This window comes from Giraffa tippelskirchi, chromosome 5 (genome assembly GCF_054371585.1).
Source record: "Giraffa tippelskirchi isolate mGirTip1 chromosome 5, T2T-mGirTip1v1.2.pri, whole genome shotgun sequence".
NCBI lineage: Eukaryota > Metazoa > Chordata > Mammalia > Artiodactyla > Giraffidae > Giraffa > Giraffa tippelskirchi.
Window position 1 is genome coordinate 116460455 of NC_137279.1, and position 20741 is coordinate 116481195.

Genomic DNA, 20741 nt, shown 5'->3' on the forward strand with positions numbered 1-20741 from the left:
AATTACTACCATGTGTCTGAAAGATCAGATTTGAAGGCTTGCATCAGGAGTCCAGACACTTGCACTTGGCATTTATGGATAAAAATCTGTTCCTCAGACTCCCTAAACTTTTATCCTATTGTCTTCCCAAAGTTACCTATTCTGTCATTTAGCTCACTGGAAATGTCATACTCATCCTTTTCCGATTACTTAAATATTATCCTTCCTTCAAAATTGAACTTAAGTTCATCCTGTCCTCCACAATTCTTTACTGATGACCTCAAGTCACACTGAACTCCAGTATTACTTCTCATCTTGATCAATCTCCTTTGGCATTTATTTTATATATCCTTAGATTATTCGCATGCAGCAAAGGTTGCATACACTTGTCAATAAACCCAAGTCTGTTGTTGATACTAGTAGGGAAAAGCCAAGATATTAAAAATTCACTATTCAATAGAGGAAATGTCATTTAAATCTTTTTCTCTTAACCCGAAACTGATATTTTTCATAATAACATTATTGCATAGTGATAACAATAAGTATAGCTAGAAAACTTAACTCAAACAGAAAATTCATTGGTATTTATTGAAGAAGATCAAATAAAGAGCTATACAACCAAAAAATTAAATAATGATGAAGATACGAGTCCCTGTTAGTTCAGTAGTTAACACAGACACTTTAAAAGCAATCTGGAGAAGAGTAGTTCCTGAACATAAAGAAAACACCAAGCTGAAATAGGTGAATGCTTTAGAATAGGCATAGCAGGGTTATCAGCTATTTTTAAAACTGAAATAGAATGGTTCATTTTACAGCTATTTTTATGATTAATTTTAAAAGACTTTGGTTTTTTTTTTTTTTGGAATATAATTTCTTTGCAACAGTTGGTTTCTACCATACAACATGAATCAGCTATATGTATACATATACCCTACCCCCTTGACCCGCTTGACTACCCCTTCCCCAGGCATTGCAGAGCACTGAGCTGAGATCCCTGTGCTATACAGCAGTTTCCCACCAGCTATTAGGTTGGTACAAAAGTAATTTTACACATGATAATATCAATTTTACACACATGGTTGTGTATATATGTCAGTGCTTCTCAACTCATCCCACCCTCTCCTTCTCCACAACCTCCCCCCAACATGTCCACAAATCTGTCTCTATATCTGCATTTCTATTCCTGCCCTGAAAATAAGTTCATCAGTACCATTTTTCTAAATTCCATATATGTGCATTAATAAATGACATTTTTCTCTTTGTGACTTATTTCACTGTGCATGACAGACTCTAGATTCATCCACATTGCTAAAAATGACCCAATTTCATTCCTTTTTTATGGCTGTAATATTCCATTGTATATATGTACCACATTTTACCCATTCATATGTTGATGGACATTTAGGTGACTTCCATGTCCTGGCTATTGTAGATAACATTGGGGTACATGTGTCTTTCTGAATTACGGTTTTATCAGGGTACATGCCCAGTAATGGGATTGCTGGGTCATATAGTAGTTTTATTACTAGTTTTTAAGGAACCCCATTCTGTCCTCCGTAGTCGTTGTATCAGTTTACATTCCCACAAGCAGTGCAAGATGATTCCCTTTTCTCCACACCCTTTCCAGTATTTATTGTTTGTAGATTTTTTTGATGATGGCCATTCTGAACAATGTGAGATACCTCATTGTAATTTTGATTTACATTTCTCTAATTATGAGTGATGTTGAGCATCTTTTCACATGTTTCTTGGCCATCTATATGTCTTCTTTGGGAAAATATCTGTATAGGTCTTCCACCCATTTTTGATTGGATCATATATCTATCTATCTATGTGTATATATAGATAGATAGATAGATAGATAGCTTCATGAGCTGCTTGTGTATTTTGGAGATTTATCCTTTGTCAGTTTCTTCACTTGCAAATATTTTCTCCCATTCTGAGGGTGTCTTTTCGTCTTATATATGGTTTCCTTTGCTGTGTAAAAGATCTTAAGTTTAATTAGTTCCCATTTGTTTATTTTTTATTTTCATTACTCTAAGAGGTGGATCAAAAATGATATTGATGCAATTTATGTCACAGAATGTTCTGCCTATGTTTTCCTCTAAGGGTTTTATAGTGTCTGGTTTTACATTTAGGTCTTTAGTCTGTTTTGAGTTTATTTTTCTGTATGATGTTAGGAAGTGTCCTAATTTCATTCTTTAACATATAGCTGTCTAGTTTTCCCAGATTTGTAGTATAGTCCAAGTCAGGGAGCCTGATTCCTCCAGCTCTGTTTTCTTTCTCAAGATTGCTTTGGCTATATGAGATCTTTTGTGTTTCCATATAAATTGTAAATTGTTTTTAGTTCTGGTGAAAAAATTATCATTGGTAATTTGATAAGGATTGCATTAAATCTGTAGATTGCCTTGGGCAATAGAGTCATTTTTAAAGTATTGATTCTTTCAATCCAAGAACATGGTCTATATCTCCATCTGTTTGTCATCTTTGATTTCTGTCATCAGTGTCTTATAGTTTTCTGCATACAGGTCTTTTGTGTTCTATTTTCCAGCGAAGTTGATCTTTGTTTATTTCTCAGTCATAATATATAATACTCTTCACTAAATAAAGATGAACAAAAAAATCCATCAGTCTTTCAAGATAACTGTTTTCATATTAATAACAGTAATTATTAACAGTACAACTTTTAAAATAGAATCTCAAAGTTCACAGTTGCTTGGAAATAGGCAAAATGACTTTAATATCCATATTAATAAAAATAACATAAAATATATAAATAATTTAAAAATTTTACAATGAAATATGACTCAGGTACTTCTGAAATATATTTTTTAATTATTCAGGAAATTATGTGTTAATAACAGTTTTTTGTGAAGTATTTGAAAAGCAATATTTCACAAATCTATTTCATAAACTTATAGAGATGAGCATAATATTTTTATGCAGTTACATGATACCTTAATGATTGAGGAATATAACTGAACTTCAAAAGAATGTGGTGTCAAGATCAGTTACAGGAGAATCATGAAATATGATCCATTTAGATTATCAGATGAGAGCATTTCAGTTTATAGGAATAGTTTAATCAAAATTAGGCCAAAGTGAACATATAGTATGTGATCAAGATGTGAGAAATTATAGACAATAATTGGCATAATTAAGGAAAAACACAAAAAGAAAGATCATTAGCATTCAGGGAGTGATATTTTAACATGTTGAAATAAACAGTGAAGAGTTATTATAGGTTGTGAATGCAATGAATTTAAGAAAGCATATTCTAAAAATCATAGTTTGACAACCAAATGTAAATTAGACTAAAATGGAGGTGGAATCCCCCAAAACAATGAGGTATCAAGGAAGATAATACAAGATGGAAGTGTTGAGAACTGGGATAGTAGTGATAGGATGAATAACATATTCCAAGAATAAAAATATTACAAAGAATAAAATTTAGTAAATGCAGAATGGCAGGAAATAAATACTAATTATCCAATGGTCTATATGTTTACAAAGATTACATGTAAAAATTGAATTTGTCCTTGGGAATTTTGTGGAACAAAAAAATCATCTCAAATGCAGACATTAAGTTTGAAAGTTTAAAGTGACTATTGGATATCCAACAGAAGTGATGTAAAAGAGGTACATTTTAGTGACTGAAATGCATTTTAATACAATTTTACAAATTTTATAATGAAAAGCTATATGAAGCAGGCTTAGCGGGATTTTCCAGTGATGTGATTTAGTGAACAAAGAAAAATAAAAACCCAAAGTGGAAAAGAATATACATGGTATGTTTTCTGTAAGTAAGAAGTGAAAATAAAATGGACATATAACTGGTTATCATTATAAGAAGAAACATTAGAAAGACAAATCATAATACAAGGAATGGGGTAGGTATGGGGTCATGCTTCTTGTTCTCAGTCTCTAAATCTTGTCAGGCTCTTTGTAACCCCATGGACTGTAGCCCAACAGGCTCCTCTGTCCATGGAATTTGCCAGGCAAGAATATTGGAGTGGGTTGGCGTTTCCTTCTCCAGGGGACCTACCTGAACCATGTCTCCTACATAGGCAGGGAGATTCTTTATCACAGAGCCAACTGGGAAGCCCCTAGGTTTCGGATAAATGGACACAAAAGTGAGTGATCAGCTATTTTTCTAAGTATACCTTTTTATACAACTTTCACTTTTAAAATCATGTTAATATTGTGCCTATAAAATAAATCAGTAGATTGAGGAAAGAGGGGGAAACTAAAAGCTAAATATACTAAATATACTAAACTAATATATACTAAATATACTATTTAGTATAACTAAATATTCTAAAAAGTATATTTCAAATGAATACCCTAACCACATTGAAGGAGAAAAAGGAAGGGAGACAGGGAGGAAGGAAGGGAATGACAGAGAGGGAGAAAGGGAAGAAAGAAAATAAGCAGATAAGACAAAACTTAGATAACTTAGAAGCACATATATACTATTTGATTGAATATCTTGAGTCTGGTTGGTAGGCTGTGGGGATTAAAGAACAAAATGCCAAGAAATCCTGACATCTTTTTAGTAGATATGCTTATGGTAGTGGTAAGTGGAGAAGCAATTCTGAAACCAATTTCAATGAAATATGGAATTAATCAAATGAATAAATGTGCTGATGATGGTGGTTACTGGGATCTTCAATTCTCAGAGTAGAAGAAAGAAAAGTCAGAAAGGAAGTCCCAGTCAGATATCTATAGAATAAAAGTGATCCCAGTATACAGGCTCACAATTCTGGGTTTCTTTCTTCTCCAGACTTTGACTCAATAATGTTTTCTCATTAACTCTCCTATGCCTTCAAACAGATATTTTTTTTCCTATTCAGTCCAGATTTTCTAGTCATTCCCAATGGGAGATTTTGAATGTGACTTGTACTCAAAAGGAATCACCCACATTTATTTGTTTTAAAAACGCACACACATTCTGTGAGGTTTTTTTTCATTTGTTTGTTTTGTTTTTTCTGGAAAATTTTTACCAATACACATGCATGCGTATTTTACACAGTAGTAAAATGGAGAAAAAAAAAAAAGTACAGAATAGGTAAATGTATCAGTTTGTATTTCATTTAGAAGCAAAAAATAACCTATATTGTTGTAATCTATAACATATATAATCTATATTGTTATAGTACATTATAACTCTGTTCTTGTACTTTGGTCTTTCTACCTATACTTTTCCTTTGGGAAATTATTCACATATGGAGTTGGACCAGAGATATCTGCTACCTTGTCCAAAGCCGAACTTTCCCCCCATAAAACCTGACATTTTCATTATTTATTTATGCAAAAGAAGTTACTCCAAAGCTTAGAAGCTTAAAGCAACAAACATTGTCTCATGGAAGAATGGGTCAGCCTAGTGTTTCTAGTACAGGTTTGTAGTCAAGATCTCACCTGGGACTACGTTCATCTGAAGGCTTAACTAGAGCTGGAAGACTCATTTCCAGGAAAGTTCACTGACATGTGTTGCAGGTTCACTCTTGATGAATGCCCCAAATTCCTCCCAGTATATATTTAATGCTTTTCTATAGGGCTTCATGTGTGCCCTCATGACATGATGTTTAATTTCCTGTGGTGTGAGTGTTTCCTGAAAGAATAAGGCAAATACCCATAATGTCTTTTAAGAACTAACCTTGGAAGTAGCAGTGTCATTTCCACAATATCCTTCTAATTGCACAAGCTAGCCCTTCTCATATGGGAAGAGTTTACACATCACATTTATATAATAATCAGAGATCACTGGGGAACAGCCTGGAATTTGGCACCACACCTCTTTTAATTACAATTTTTCCAATCTCAGTGGCCACCCATCCATCCCGTTATTCAATCCAACAAAATTGGGTTTATCTTTTACCAGGCTTCTCTGGTAGCTCAAATGGTAAAGAATATGCCTGTAATGCAGGAGACTTGGATTCGATCCCTGGATCAGGAATATCCCCTGGAAAAGGAAATGGCAAACCTGTCCCGTATTCTTGCCTGGAGAATTCCATGGACAGAGGAGCCTGGAGGGCTACAGTCCGTGAGGTCACAAAAGAGTCAGACATGGCTGATCTTTTACTACTTTATCTTATATTTCTAGATCAAATAAGATGATGATATGATATTGACAAGATGATATTATGAGAAGTTCAATTTGGGGAATACATTTTCCACTGTATACCCTACACTTTAAAAAATAAACTACAAGTTAAATAAGATACATAATGTAGAGTTTATTAACAAAAATGAGTAATAATAATAGTTATTAGTAACCTTTATTAGGCCTTTATATTACAGCAAGCATAAAATCTATAGTTCAGTATTTAAAGCATTACCCCTTATAATTCTGATAAAGACCATGGAATATGTGTATTCATATTTTAAAATGAACTAGCTCAGTCTTCTAAAAGTTAACTATTTACTTATGATCATATAACTATTAATAAAAGATTAAAATAGCTTATTTCCTTCCAGTAATGAGCAAAATCTACAATAGGGAATAACTAGAAAACTTGAATTAGATGGAAAGAAAAAATAATTTGGAGGTATTGGAGAGCTTCCCAAAGAAAGGCAATGTCAAAGAATGCTCGAACTATCGCACAACTGCACTCATCTCACGCTAGTAAGGTAATGCTCAAAATTCTCCAAGCCAGGCTTCAACAGTACGTGAACCATGAACTTCCAGATGTTCAAGCTGGTTTTAGAAAAGGCAGAGGAACCAGAGATCAAATTGCCAACATCTGTTGGATCATCGAAAAAGCAAGAGATTTCCAGAAAAACATCTATTTCTGCTTTATTGACTTTGTCAAAGCCTTTGACTGTGTGGTCACAACAAACTGGAAAATTCTTCAAGAGATGGGAATACCAGACCACCTGGCCTGCCTCTTGAGAAATCTGTATGCAGGTCAGGAAGCAACAGTTAGAACTGGACATGGAACAACAGACTAGTTCCAAATCAGGAAAGAGTATGTCAAGGCTGTATATTGTCACTTTACTTATTTAACTTATATGCAGAGTACATCATGAGAAACGCTGGGCTGGATGAAGCACAAGCTGGAATCAAGATTGCTGGGAGAAATGTTAATAACCTCAGATATGCAGATGGCACCACCGTTATGGGAGAAAGCGGAGAAGAACTAAAGAGACTCTTGATGAAAGTGAAAGAGGAGAGTGAAAAAGTTGGCTTAAAACTGAACATTCAAAAAACTGTGATCATGGCATGTGGCCCCTTCAATTCATGGCAAATAGATGGGGCAACAGTGGTTGAATTTATTTTGGGGGGCTCCAAAATCACTGCAGATGGTGACTGCAACCATGAAATTAAAAGATGCTTGCGCCTTGGAAGAAAAGTTATGACCAGCCTTGACAGCATATTAAAAAGCAGAGACATTACTTTTCCTGTAAAGGTCCATCTAGTCAAAGCTATGGTTTTTCCAGTAGTCATGTGTGGATGCGAGAGTTGGACTATAAAGAAAGCTGAGTGCCAAAGGATTGATGCTTTTGAACTGTGGTGTTGAAGAAGACTCTTGAGAGTCCTGTGGACTGCAAGGAGATCCACCCAGTCCATCCTAAAGGAAATCAGTCCTGAATATTCATTGGAAGGATTGATGCTGATACTGAAACTCCAATATATTGACCACCTAATGTGAAGAACTGACTTATTTGAAAAGACCCTCATGCTGGGAAAATTGAAAGCGGGAGGAGAAGGGGACAACAGAGGATGAGATGGTTGGATGGCATCACCGACTCAATGGCAATGAGTTTGAGTAAACTCCAGGAGTTGATGGTAGACAGGGAAGCCTGGCATGGTGCAGTCCGTTGCATTGCAAAGAGTCAGACATGACTGAGTGACTAAACTGAACTGAATTGGAATGCTTAAGATTAAAAAAAAAAATTACTAGACCAAAGTCTTACAAAATAAAAATTTTAGGCTGTATTTTGGGGCCCCGTTTACTCTATAGATTTCTGATTTAAACTATTCTAATTGAGCAAAAGGTAACTAAGAAGCTGAGCAGTTGAACCGAACTGCTGACAGATACGGCAGATAGGAAATAATATTTGGATATCAGAGTCTAAAGGATAGGGGAGAATCCCTGGTTACCATGTTTGATTGGGACCAAGTAGAAGTATATTCTAAGAATAATGAAAACTGGAACTAAGTTGGCTACCACAGGCCCTGAGACTCAGCTTTAAATTATCTTAATGGAAAATGTATAAATGGATCTGGTATTTGCTAGTGCCTTTTCTGAAAGAAAAAACAATCAGACTGAATTTAATCCCCCAATTTTTTACTCTGTTTGGCATTTAATCAAAAATCTTTGAGTGCACAGGGAATCAAACTGATGTAATTAAAAATATCTAGAGAAGTAGCAGACAACAGAATTAGATGTTGAGTCACCAAATGCAAAATAACTGAGGCTAGAGGGACCAGTATTTCTGTAAGAGAAACTGGCTGTGATCATTGGAACATGATACTACATGAGATTAAATATTTTGAAAACCAATGAAGCTTAGAACTATATATACTGAAAGAAAAAGAAACAAAACACTGTCTGTACTAAAGGAGGCAATATTCTTCCGGATATAAAACAACTTCTGGGCCAACAACTTTGTACAGAAAAGAGGTGGGCTAAGAAAGCTTCATATTCAAAAGATGTACCACATTATCTAGTGTTCCTTTTAGGACCGACCAAGGAAAATAACAGAAAAGATTACCTTGGTTACAGGATCTAGTTACTGGAAAAGACTTGACTGTGAAGGCTTTCCTGAGGAGCAGTGATTAATTGCAACCCTTTGGACTGCAGCCCAGCAGGCTCTTCTTTCCATGGGATTTTTCAGGCAACAATACTAGAGTGGGTCATTTCCTTCTCTAAGGAATCTTCGCAATCCAGGGATTGGACCTGTGTCTCCTGCATTTCAGGTGGATTCTTTACCCACTGAGCCATCAGGGAAGCCCACCCAGAGAGAGAAACTGGAGTTTAAAATGCTTGTCAGATTTTCAAGTTTGTTTTCAAAAAATTTTGGAGCAAAAATTACTATGTGGAATGTATTCTTCTCCCTTTGGAATGGGAAAGTTTACTGTAGCAATTTTGTCCCTTTCCATCATTGTGTCTGCATGTTTGTGCTTGGAGGTGGGTGACTGTATCTTCTATAGAACTTAAAGCTTGAAGACATGATTCAGTTAGATTTTTGTTGGCTATGATAGAGCATGGACATTTTATTAATAGTGGAGAGAGGTAAGAATAACTATGATGAAAGGGACACATTATATATGTTGAATTACTGACTTGAGTTCTTTACTCATCCCTGTATCCTTGTCATAAAACTTGGCAGTTCTTCACACTACGAAGTGTACTCTATTACCCACCCCCCAAACGTTTGGTTTTGACCCTGTGACATGATTTGACCAAATCATGACTTTTAATAACATGATATGAAGAAAAGTCTAAAATGTGTTTCTCTAGTAGGGCTTGCCCTCTTGAAATTCTGCCATTGCCAAGTGATGAGTGTTCCGTATGTAGTTGTTGCTCCTGCTTAGACAAGAATGAACTCACATTGGCATAATTGAGTCTAACATGCAGTGAGGAGCCAAAATCAGCCAGGTACATATTTTTTAAGAAAATCCACATAGTCAAACCATACTCTTATCAGCTAACCCTCAGCTATTCCTTAGATGTTTATGTGAGATTAAATGATTCCTGTTTTAAGTCATGGGCTTGGAGTAATTTGTTATGCTGGTACTATGCCAATAGCTAGAAGTGATAAATATTTACTGCATGATTGTGTTATGTAAAGTTTAAAGAAAAAACAAGCTGTAATGCTAGAAGAAAAAGAGAGGTTACTGTTATTGAGAAAGGCACGGCGCCTTCTAGGGTGCAGGAAATTTTTCTCTTTCATAACCAGGATGATAGTTATATGGGTATTTTTGATAATATATTTGGCTGCACATTATAATTTGCACACTTTCCTTTAAGTTTATGACATACTAATATATCTTTTAAAAATCCTGTTGTCTTTATTAATATGACATATATAGATCAAAGTTATAATATTTGGATATATGTGTGTGCTAAGTCGCTTCAGCTGTGTCTGACTCTGTGTGACCCCTGCACTGTAGCCTGCTAGGCTCCGAGTGGTTTGCCATTCCTCCTCCAGGGGATCTTCCCAACCCAGGGATTAAATCTGTGTCTTTTACATATTCTGCATTGGCAGACAGTTCTTTTCCACTAGCACCACCTGAGGATATATAGACATATTAAAGAATAAATTTATTTAAAGTTTAAAAGCAGATATTTAGGTATGGTTAATTTAGGTGGCCAGTTCTTTGTAAAGCCTAGACATTTATAGGTAGAGTTTATAATAATATAAGCCTCATGATGAATAAATATTGTATGATACTCCCGGCATACCTCACAACACGTACAGGAATACTTAAGTAAATTTATTATTGTAAAAGTGAAAAGTGAATGCAAGTAATTGAGGGAAAGAGTCAATGATTCTAGAAGTTTTTTTTTTTTTTTTTTTTTTTTTACCTACAACAGGAAAAAATTAAGCAGACTTTTCATAAGGTATTGAAAATCAGATGGTTGGCAGATTCTCTCAATAGATGCATATCAAATATCTAAATTGATTTTTCATAAAGACAGTTACGAGTTTGGGAAGGGATGATGAGGCAATCATTAATTTTTGTCCAATGGATTTGCTATTATGACAAATGATGTTGAGCTTGACAAGAACATTTGGTAGTGTGGTAGAACAACCTTGAATCATTCAACATCAAGAGAGAGTGAGAGAAGTGAAATTGGTTGTAATCAGTTTAGAAGATAATTATGAAGAAATATATTATAAAGACTAGTATAGAATGGAAGTACTAACTGGAGAATGATAATGGGGAAAGTAAGGCTTTTCCTAAAGAAGTGCAGTGCTCAGTCACTTCAGTCATGTCCAACTCTGTGTGACCCCATTGACTGTAGCCCACCAGGCTCCTCTGTGCATGGGATTCTCCAGGCAAGAATACTGGAGTGGGTTGCCATACATTTCTCCAGGACATCTTCCCAACCCAGGGATCAAACCTCTGTGTCTTATATCTCCTGCATTGGCAGGTGGATTCTTTTACCACTAGAGCCACTGGAAAGCCAGGGAGATATTAAATACTGCTGATATAAATAATCCAGGAAAAGATCAATACTAGTGATAAAGAAGAAAGAGGCAATCATCACCCTTGGGATGCCCTTAAGTAGAAAAGAGAGGAATGGGATTTGTCCAAAAGTGGAACATTGAGAGTCATCCTTTCTAAGAAAAGGAATATCAGAGTATATGTTTAAAGATGCAAATGCATTGATATAATTTGTGGAGAGATTTGGTGGAAACCATCTTCTAATTATTTATATCCTCTTGTTGAAAATTTCGGAGAAGGCAATGGCACCCCACTCCAGTACTCTTGCCTGGAAAATCCCATGGGTGGAGGAGCCTGGTAGGCTGCAGACCCATGGGGTCGCTAGGAGTCGGACATGACTGAGCGACTTCACTTTCACTTTTCCCTTTCATGCACTGGAGAAGGAAATGGCAACCCACTCCAGTATTCTTGCCTGGAGAATCCCAGGGATGGCAGAGCCTGGTGGGCTGCTGTCTATGGGGTCGCACAGAGTCGGACACGACTGAAGCGACTTAGCAGCAGCAGCAGTTGAAAATTTGATGCACCTTTATTGCTTATGAATGAAGAATGGGGTTATCAAATTTTAGAGAGAGGATTTTGTACAAGAGTGAATGTGTTCAGTAAATATTACAGAATTGGATAGTAGTACTAGGTGTCTATTTGATGTTGGTGGTCATAAAAATAAAGTAAGATCAGTCACTGAGATTGCAAATTTTTCCCAGCTGTGTGTAGCTATCTTGGGAAGTTGTAAAATAGAAATTCAAATTTAGCAGACTGGTGTTTTGCCAGGCCAGAATAACAGAGATAAAAAGGAATAAGGGTGCATGCAAACAACTGAATATATGGCAATTTTGTGTAGGCTGGATAAGGAGAGATGTGAGGATTTTATGGGGCTGTGGTACCTGGAAAACTGACAAAATCGATCAGTGAAGATTGCGAGTGGGATGACTATGGCTAGGAATAAGAAAGGGAGTGTGGCAGAGAGTTTTTAATGGTGTCCTTGGAAATTATATGTTGGAGGGACTTACTGTTAGTTGTAAAGGAGAAGCCTAAGTTAACAGCAGAGAGTGAGCAGATGGAGCACATGACTAAAGAGAGGAAGCTCGGTTTCTAAGAGGAAAAATTATTGACAATTTATTTTATATATTATTTAATAATCAAGGATTATAATAAAATTGAGTAAAAATGTGAGGCTACAATCTTCAAGCATTATTGATTTCAGTCAGAAGGAAAGAACAATCATCTGAAGGAAGAAAGAAGATATCATAGCAGGTGAAATCCAGAAGGTACAGTGAATAAAACGGGAAAATGGAAAGAGGTAACAACTGGTAATAGAGTGGCATTTGAGCAAGTCTAGCAGTGAAGATCTATTTGATGACCTTGGTAGGAATTGTCCTGGTAGTATCTTAGGCGAATTGGGTTGGTATTGATGTGGGTATTTTAAGAATGGACTTATCTCCTGACACATGGAGCTCTGTGACTCCCTTTTTATTTATCATGAAATAAAATGTTTTGTCATTGCCTTTAAATTACGTATAATCTAGTTTAGAATATAGAATATAGATTATGCATTTAAAAAGTACACAAATGTTACCCATAAATTAAAATAGTATTAAAAGGTGAATTTAAACCACAGATCAATAAAATGCCAACACTGTGGTTACATAAGGAAGGATTTTTTTTAATCCATGTATCTCTTTTCATCTCCATGCCCCAGTGTTATTTGGCCTCCCATCATCTTTTTCTAAGACTACAACTGTTTTTCAAGTGATCAGTTGTATCAGCTATTGCCTGTTGCTGTTGTTGTTTTTACGTCCTCACTGAAACTAGAGAAATCTTTCTGAAACACAAGTATAATTATATAGTATTTCCTGCTTGAAAGAGTTAAGTGACTTCCCATTTCAGTTCAGTTCAGTCACTCAGTCGTGTACGACTCTTTGCGACCCCATGAACCTCAGCACGCCAGGCCTCCCTGTCCATCGCCAACTCCCAGAGTCTACCCAAACCCATGTCCATTGAGTCGGTGATGCCATCCAATCATCTCATCCTCTGTCATCCCCTTCGCCTCCTGCCTTCAATCTTTCCCAGCATCAGGGTCTTTTCAAATGAGTCAACTCTTCGCATGAGGTAGCCAAAGTATTGGAGTTTCAGCTTCAACATCAGTCCCTCCAATGAACATCCAGGACCGATCTCCTTTAGGAAGGACTGGTTGGATCTCCTTGCAGTCCAAGGGACTCTCAAGAGTCTTCTCCAACACCACAGTTCAAAAGCATCAATTCTTTGGTGCTCAGCTTCCTTTATAGTCCAACTCTCACATCCATACATGACTATTTTAGGGCAAAAATCTTTCTTTAAACATGACTCAAAAATCTTTGCAAGAGTTTACATATATTCATTGCTCAAATCCCATCTTTCTTTCCATGCTAGGTCCCTCTAACTATAGAAAATCTACACATGATTACTTCTGTACCCCTTACCCCCTTCCTCTTCAAATAAACATCTTCATATCTTTTTTTTTTTTTTTTTACATCTTCATATCTATACCCAACTCCAGTCATCATTCCCAAAGAGAAAACTTTCTTGTCCTTCTTGAGTACCTCACTCACTAATAGATGCTGATATGGCACCAAGTGTCTCTCATTCATGGCACCAGCTACCTTTGCAATGTTACACTTACTTGAAGAGCTATTTGATTAATACCAGTTTTCTTTTCCAGGCTCTAAAGTCTAGGATAACTCTTGCAGCTTATGCTTCTTTTTTTGAATTATTTAAAATTCCAGGGATGAATTTGGCTTATAGTTATTAAACCAATTAATTGCTTAATCTTTTTTCCTTAAAAAAAATCTCTGAAAATATAGAATTCTGTAAAAGTTTAGGGGTTAGAACTAGGGTATATTTGCATAACTATTTGAGAGAAGAAAGGAAACACAGGGAACTCTGCAAGAGAGGAAGAGAAATATTAGAGAAGGAGATTTTAGGAATAATATGGTAGGCTTCTGCATTTGAAAAATGGTCAACAGAGAGAACAGATAATAAATAAGAAGGATCAATTTTGTTGTGAATTCTACTTTTTTTTCCTGTTAGTAAACAAACCATAACTTTGCTTTCCTCACATCTCACATTTCCAAGATGTGCTGCATATTGAAGAAAACAACCTACTTTAATGGGTCTTAGAGGTTGCCTGCTTAGTGACTAGAAAATTCACTTAGAAGAAGTTTTATGTGCCTAGGATTTAGACTTGTTCTCCTTTAAATGGTGCATTGGCAGTAGCCCTGAGCCTTGAGTTCTGTTCAAAGTGCAGCCTTGGGGGCATTAGAGCCAAGGCACAAGGTCACACTGTTTTTCATTCACAATTCCCTTTGTTGTATGTGTTTCAGATTTCCTCTTCCTCATTTTCATTTTTCTAAAAGTCTCCAGTACACTCACTTTGGAGTTCTCCTAGTATTTGAAAATATACCAAGGAAATACAGCTCTTTGAGGAAATTTCAAATTATTAGAGGTAAACATACACTCAAAACAAGATTGTGTTCTCTCTTGTAGTTCTCAGATTAAACTTATCCTGTGCATAATCCCTTATTGGTTATGAAACCAAGCTTTTATAATCTTGTGACAGAGATCAGGAACCCATGTGGCATTGATTTGCAGATATTAGTTTGTATGTCTCTGGAAAATCTGTCTTAGAAATACACAAGTATTCTTGTAAAGAGTGATTAAATTTGAGTACACGTTGGATTTTATGACTGCTGGAAAATTTCTATTCAAAAGCATAAATTGCTCAACAATGTGACCTTGTTATTAACTTTTGTACATCTTCTACATCACCTTATGAAAAACACTACTTTTCACTCTTTGATATATTTACATGTTTATTTATACTGAGCCTTTTAGTTTCTCTTTATCTGTAAACAATGCATACATTCCTCCATTTGTAAAGGAAATTATAGATAGACTTGATATATAATTGTTTTTAATAGTCAAAGATAAGAACTATGTATTTAAGGCAAAAACTGTATAATTGTTTTTAATATTTAAAAATAATTATATTTTAAGGCAAAACTGCAACAGCTCTTTGTAGATTGAACTGAGGTTGAATTTTGTGTTATCAAAATTGATGGTAATTAAAATAGAAATGGCTGTTCATCTCACACAGAGCATGAACTAAGAAATATAAATTCTAGCACTTACAATATACTTTTAGGGGTTTTAAGTGGTTCGAGCTGCCTGCATTTTTGTTCAAAACATCTGGGGACTCTGGTCAGAAATTACACAACATGTTCATTTATAATGTTGGTGTTTTATCCAAGGCCCATATATATTTACTTTATTTTTTTCTTTCTTTATATTGAAAATTCCTCTTCATATTTCCCCAAATTTCATGTGGATGTGCATATTTACCTTGGAGGTTAAAACACATTTATTCAAATATTCAATAACTGTACTGTTCAGATAAACTCTGAGAGCATCTCAGTATGTGTTGTTGGAAGGAATCAGTGATGTACAGGAGATATTCACACCAGCATGGGAGGCTGACTGTGACCAAGTCTTCACAACACTGATTTAAGTGCCTTCATGTTAGTGGCTTGAAATCAGATCTGTGGAAGTAATTATACTAAATTACAAATTAGTATATGTATACAGGTCTAGCTTTTTCTATCTTTTCTATTTGTTTCTTCTGAGAATCTAAAAACAATGTGCAGGATACTCATAGTTAATCATTTATATGCTCATTTGGGATTTTTAAAAATAATAATTTGGGGAAATAAACATTTTGATTCCTATGACTGCTCACTATTCCCGCTACTAATCCTAATTTCTTAATACAAACCACTCTCATCTCTTACCTGGATTAGCCTCTATTGGATTGGTTTTTACCACTCTTCAAAGAACAACCAGAATCATCCTTTTAAATAGAAATATGATTCTTCCACTTAAAAATGTCCAACAGTTTCATAACTGAGAGTGCAAACTGAAGTCCTCATTATGGCCCAAAATATTTTTGCATAGTCTAGCCTCTGATAAAAACAGAGATATTACTTTGCCAAAAAAGGTCCGTCTTGTCAAAGCTATGGTTTTTCCAGTAGTCATGTATGGGTGTGAGAGTTGGACTATAAAGAAAGCTGAGTGCTGAAAAAGTGATGCTTTTGAACTGTGGTGTTGGAAAAAACTCTTGAGAGTCCCTTGGACTGCAAAGAGATCCAACTAGTCCATCCTAAAGGAAATCGGTCCTGAATATTCATTGGAAGGACTGATGCTGAAGCTGAAACTCCAATACTTTTACCACCTGATGCAAAGAACTGACTCATTTGAAAAGACCCTGATGCTGGTAAAGATTGAAGGCAGGAGGAGAAGGGGATGACAGAGGACGAGATGGTTGGATGGCATGACAGACTCAATGGATATGAGTTTGAGTAAGCTCCAGGAGTTGGGGATGGACAGGAAGGTCTGGCGTGCTGCAGTCCATGGGGTCGCAAAGAGTCGGACACCGACTGAGCGACTGAACTGAACTGATCTGAGCCTCTGATAATTTGCTTACCTTTACTCCTATCAGTTTATACCTCGTTTGTTATTTTCCAACTATGTGGCCTCTGGACTTTTCTTCAAAACAAGGAGCAGATGTCTTCCTCAATGCTTTTTTCCATATGTCCTATAACTTACTCTTTCCTTCTTTTTTTTCTAAATCAAAAGTCTACCTTCTTAGGGCCTTCCTTAATAATCCCACTTGATTAACAAACTACTCATTAACTATTTCCACTTTGATGTTGATTTTGGTTTATAACTCTTCACAGTTATTACCTGGTGTCCTATTATATATCTGTTTGGTAGTAGTCTATCTCTCACTTCTATAATTTAACCTCCCCCATGAGCAACAACTCACTTGCTTTGTTCACAGCTCCAATATCAGAATGGTGCCTAACCTATATTCAGTTCAGTAATAAAAGCAAAAGAGGATAACAAAACCAAAAGATTTCTGCTATTTTTCTTTACTAGGTAAATAATTGTAATCAACTTTAATAACTCACTCCACAGGAGCAATATTGGAGGGTGATTCAGTGAGTAACTTCTGAAATCAAGATTTACAGATCTACTTTTGGAGCAGTATAGCTTCTCCTTTCTATTTTAGTATTCATTATGTCCCATGACACTGTTATAATATTTGCAATGAGCCATGTTTAAATTTGAAATACTGCCTGTGATCCATGACCTGTTGCTTAGACATTATGACAAATACATTGTTCAACAGAGCCTACAATGTTCTGTTTACTTTGGGAATATTTTAGTTCCTTTAATGCAATTTAAAAACATTTATTAAAATGTTGTACATCTTTCCCTGAGACTATTACCTTTTTCTAAGAATATATTTCGCATGCATTGCTAAAACTTAAAGTGTAGTTTAAAAGTCCTTCCATTTTACTTTCCTTCCATCACCTGTGTAAGAACCCTGATATATATATATAGGGAGGTCTGGGGGTTTAACTTTTAGTGAGCTTAGGTATCAGAATAGAAATAATGTCTGTACAAAACCAAATATTTGTTACTCTAGGTTCTGCATCATAATTAAAATACAAACAGGTTTTAAAAAATAGTCGACTTGATGAAAACCCACTACTTCAGAATCAATAGCTTCTTTGAAGCCACAGTAACACTTAAATATTTGTTGAGACTAGAATACAAAAATTAGGCTGGTTGGAAAGCTAATTATACTTGCTCAAAATAGAATTTGGAGTTTGCTCAAGTAAAATTACAAAAGGACAGAATTGTGCTTCTCACAGAGATTCAGTTCACTGGAATCACCAAAACTAGGCAACTGTTAGAATATTTAGAATCCTGAGATAATAAGGAATCCAAGCATTGCTTAGACTGTCTTATATTGTCATTTTCTCCCACACATCTGTGGGTGTGTGGTGGAATGATAGCAATTATAGCTTTAATGAGAGAGTCTAATTCTTCCTCTTTGCAAATAGAAAGTTAGAATTGACCAGGAATATTACATATTATTTTTTAAAGTCATTTGATGTGTTTCTTTCTGGTTTAAGTCCTTTTGCCATGACATAACCAGTATGGCTATGCTGTACACAGTTGCAGTTGTGCCCACACATCAGTGGTTGGTCATCCTAGATTTTAGGTGCCATGAATATGGCCAACTGAGAACTGAAAACTGGCCCTCTGTGAGTAGGAAGCCACATTTCTCTTGATCTTCCCTGTGTTTCTCCCAGCCTTGTCATCTGCCATTTCAAAATTATGCTGAAGCTCTAACCAGCAAGGCAGAGAAAGCTAGTCAGACACCTAGCTAGATCCCACTGCCCACTCTTTCATTGAACCAGGATTCAAACTGCCAGATATTTCTATCAGGATTTTATATTCATTTTCCTGTTGAGGAAAATTTGTAAAGCTTATAATTTAGAGAAAGCCATACAGTTTTAAATGAGGGAAAAAGACTAATGATTATGTGGTTTTGTTTCCTAAACCAGTGTTCTTTCAGTGAAACTCACCATGTAACTTTCCCTGGACTGAGTATAACTGTCAGATTTCAACACAGGTTTTTGACTTCTGGCTCCAGTGCCAGTGTGTGAAGGCATTACAACTCATCAAATGTGCTCACATACAAAAATCTGAAGAAACTGAAAATGACTTTTTTTAAAACCCATCAGAAAAGTGAGGTTGCAGGGCAAACTGCATCCCTGAAATCTGGAAAGACAAGCAAATCCAGAGAGTTAAAAACAGCTGGACTAGCTTATGAGTAAAAATCTTCAAGGACCATAGTCTTGGGAGGCTCCACGTTTTGTGGGTTTTACTCTCAGGTACCCCACCATGTTCTTATAGTGAACAACCAACAAAGATCCTTTGGTGACTTTAGCAGGAGTAGAAGAAAAGGAACCATTGTGAAATATTCTCACACAATTACCGATCACAGTAACCTACTCTACCAGTCTGATGCCACGTGAAGGAGAGGGGCATTTCTCTCACTTCAGCTCCTCTAGCCTTCTTGTCTCGTCTAAGAGAAGCAGGGCGAAGAAATGCTTGTGAAAATCACAACCCAGTTTTTTTAAGGAATCTCCATACTGTTCTCCATGTGGCTGTATCAATTTACATTCCCACCAACAGTGCAAGAGGGTTCCCTTTTCTCCACATCTTCTCCAGCATTAACTGTAGATTTTTTGATGCTAGCCATTCTAACCAATGTGAGATGATACTTTATTGTAGTTTCAAGTTACAGTTCTCTAATAATGGTCATGTATGGATGTGAGAGTTGGAAGGTGAAGAAAGCTGAGCACCGAAGAAATGATGCTTTTGAACTGTGGTGTTGGAGAAGACTCTTGAGAGTCCGTTCAACTGCAAGGAGATCCAACCAGTCCATCCTAAAGGAGATCAGTCCTGAGTGTTCATTGGAAGGACTGATGTTGAAGCTGAAACTCCAATACTTTGGCCACCTGATATGAAGAGCTGACTCATTTGAGAAGACCCTGATGCTGGGAAAGATTGAGGGCAGGAGGAGAAGGGGATGACAGAGGATGAGATGGTTGGATGGCATCACCGACTCAATGGATATTGGTTTGGGTGGCCTCCGGGAGTTGGTGATGGACAGGGAGGACTGGCATGCTACAATTCATGGGGTCGCAAAGAGTCAGACACAACTGAGCAACTTAACTGAACTGAAGAATGAGATGAAGCAAGCATCAATGCTAGGCTTATGGTACAGGTTTTGAAATTTTCAGACAAATTTAAAATTGTTAAGAAATGTAATTCAAAAAAGTAGATAAAATATAATAACTTATGGGTATTATAAGTCAAGAGATGGAAACTCTGAAAACAAGTCACAAGAAAGTTCTAGAAATCAAAAACTGTAATAAAAATGAAGAATTCCTTTGGGTTCACTAGTAGATTGGACAGAACCAAGGAAAGAATCAGTGAGCTTGAGAACAGATCAACAGAAAATTCCTATACTGAAATGTGAAAACTTTTATTTTATTACTATGGAATAAAGGGGACGTGACAGGGGGAAACAGCTACTACCTTCTGCTACTTAGATGCTTACAAGTGGTGATACAGGCTGATACAAAAAGTAATAACTATAGTGCTTAAATATAGAAAAGACTAAGAAATTAAGGACTTACACATCTTTGCAACTGTATTTTTAAAGCTTTTTATTTTGTATTGGGATATAGCTGATTTACAATGTAATAGTTTCCAGTGAGCAGCAAGGAAGGTAGCCACACATATACAATGTATCCATTCTCCCCCAAACTCTGCTCCCATTCAGTCTGCCACATAACGGTGAGAGGAGTTCCAAGTGCTATACAATAGGTCCTTGTTGGTTATGCATTTTAAATATAGCAGTGTGTACATGTCCTTCCCAAACTCCCTGTTTTCCTCTCCTCCAATCCTTTCCAGCAGCAACCACAAGGTAATTCTATAAATTTATGAGTCTGTTTCTGTTTTGTAAGTTATTTTGTATCATTTCATTTTAGATTCCACATATAAGAGATGTCTAAGATATTTATCCTTCTGTCTGACTTATGTTACTCAGAATGACAATCTCTAGGTCCATCCATGTTCCTGCAAATGGCATTACTTCATTCTATTTAATGCCTGAGCAATATTCTAT

The 20741-nt window shown here is 36.1% G+C and overlaps 1 long non-coding RNA gene across 3 annotated transcripts in view; it reads right to left on the minus strand.

Annotated features, from left to right (window-relative positions):
• Positions 1 to 1984: 1984 nt before the first annotated feature.
• Positions 1985 to 20741, minus strand: part of LOC145507885 (uncharacterized) — a 162840-nt gene continuing 144083 nt past the window's right edge. For 2 of the 3 annotated variants that reach the window (XR_014055226.1, XR_014055225.1), the window contains exons 4-6: positions 5398 to 5590; positions 4025 to 4085; positions 1985 to 2579 (exon numbers count right to left, since the gene is read on the minus strand). This is a non-coding gene — a long non-coding RNA (uncharacterized LOC145507885). Of the gene's footprint in view, positions 2580 to 4024; positions 4086 to 5397; positions 5591 to 15532; positions 15730 to 18627; positions 18824 to 20741 lie in introns of all 3 variants that reach the window. The other variant, XR_014055227.1, reaches the window with a different exon arrangement.